We start from the raw sequence: 2,500 nt of genomic DNA on the forward strand, positions 1-2,500 counted from the left end.
TTCAGCTTGTTTTGTTTGTTATGGTGTGTGTGTGTGTGTGTGTGTGTGTGTGTGTGTGTGTGTGTGTGTGTGTGTGTTTTGACATCTTTATGTGTCTGCATTCTGGCGTGAATATATATACTATGTATGTACATATGTATGCGTGTGTGTATTGGTTCTAAATTTATGCGTCATTTATTGCGATAACGATTTTAGGTTAAAAGGATATACATTTATAGACTTTAATCAAATATGAGAGAGAGAGAGAGAGAGAGAGAGAGAGAGAGAGAGAGAGAGAGAGAGAGAGAGAGAGAGAGAGAGAGAGAGAGAGAGAGAGAGAGAGAGAGACTGACTATAATTCTCTCTCTCTCTCTCTCTCTCTCTCTCTCTCTCTCTCTCTCTCTCTCTCTCTCTCTCTCTCTTCTATTACATGTTCGTCTCCATTCAATTCTATCCCTTATCACCACTTCTCTCCCTTCTATCCCTTTCTCTCAGGTTTCCTCTCTTACTGATACTTTTCTGCACCTCTTTCTCCTCGTCTCATCTCCTCCTCCTCCTCCTCTTAACCTTTTCTCTCCTCTCCTTCTCTGTTTCTCCATCTCTTTTCCCTCCATTTTACGAAAGGTATGGCTGCTGCACTAATTACTTACCTGGCTGAAGTGTTGAAGATTGAGTCACCTGTACACACACACACACACACACACACACACACACACACACACACACACACACACACACACACACACACACACACACACACACACACACACACAGAGTTAATTAATGTCTCTTAAAGGTATGAGGAAGGAAAGGCAACCCCACCAGGAGCTCGTTCACCTGCCGAGCAATTAGCGAGAACAGGTGAACTCGTGTACGTGAGGCAAGGAGTGTGTGTATACTCGTGTGTGTGTGTGTGTGTGTGTGTGTGTGAGTGTGAGGAAGTCAGGGTACCTTCAGAACAGGTGTTAGTACAAGAGCCAAACAGTTTTAAAGGGCCAGAGAGTTAAAGGGTTGAAAGTTGAGGCTGAGGCGTGGGTCAGGGGATACGAAGGGCTGAGAAGGGCTGCGCTGACGGTGCTGCAGGCGAGTGTGGTGCCATTGCGTGTGAAGGAGTGTGTTGCGCTGTGCTGTAAAGGAGGAGGTAGGAAAGAAAAGGGGAAAAAGTGGATGAGGAAAGAGGAAAAATGTCTGTATTGGAGGAAAAATTTTTGGTAGAACAATTAACGGGGACAGCGAAGGGAAAATGGTGTGTGTGTGTGTGTGTGTGTGTGTGTGTGTGTGTGTGTGTGTATTTGTGAATCGTATAAGCATATATCTCTTATCTCTTTTATCTCATCCCTATCTGTCACATTTAGCTCTTTGCATATCATCTTGCACCTAATTATCTTATAACTCTCTGCCTTGGCCATGAAAGGAGGCAGGTTGTTATTCATTACTTATGTATAATACCACCAGACCGTCCCGCATTAACGTATTCATTCTTATTCATTCTCACTTGTCGGGCAGGCGGGTGGTGGCGGTGGTGGTGGCGGTGATGGTGGTGGTGGCCGCTTCAGGTATGTCTCTTAGAACTGAACAGCGGTAGTTTTTAGTCAAGTTTCCGTGTATAGCTTCCTTGATTCCATAAATGATGAGTCTTTGCCTGCTGAATTTGTGTGAATCTCTTCTACTATTAAGTATTTCTGATTTTTTTCCATTCGTTTTGTTATTTTTTTTATTGCTATTTTGTTTTGTGTGTGGTAAATACTCGTACTCTCCCTCATTTCAGTCAGTCATTCAATCGGTCAGTAAATAAATTAATAAATGAAAGAATTGCTCTTCATTTTCAAGATGTTCATGTACATGGAATGGTCTAATCTAACGTTACCTTTCCTAACATAACTAACCTAAAATAACTTAACCTAACTTAACCAAATACAACTTAACTAAATCAAACTTAACCAAATTTAACCTTCCCTAACTAACCTAACCAGAGGGAAAATAGTTTAGAGAAAATTTTGCCAGTAGAATGCTCGAGAGAAAAATTTATTTGAGAAGGAACACGTGAAATGAACTCGACACATAATCGGTATGATTGACTGTCGTTTACTTCAAAAGATCAAGGCGTTCGTTTGTTCCTTGACCTCTGACAATCTCCCAGACATCAATTGCTTGCACACCACGTAGCATCGAGTGTATGGTAGCATTGTCAGAGCGGCGCAGAGGTGTCAGGTGGCCCAAGCGCTGCCACACGTCTTACATTGACTTATTAATTTACCTTAGTCGAGGGGTGAGACAGAACTGAATTTATTTGATAGCAGCTCACAGACACACTGCCGCACCTGTTAACTACGGTGTAATAGGTGAAACAGAGGTGAATACATGTGGTGGCAGAGCAGACATATTGCTACACTAACTGGGTGAGATGTGAGAGGTGAGGGAGAGCTGAATGCACACGATGGCAGCTCTCACACACACTACCTCACGTCTAAATGAAGTGCGTGAGACGAAACAGGTACACACATGATGGCAGCTCGTACAC

Source organism: Scylla paramamosain, chromosome 26 (genome assembly GCF_035594125.1).
Source record: "Scylla paramamosain isolate STU-SP2022 chromosome 26, ASM3559412v1, whole genome shotgun sequence".
Lineage (NCBI taxonomy): Eukaryota > Metazoa > Arthropoda > Malacostraca > Decapoda > Portunidae > Scylla > Scylla paramamosain.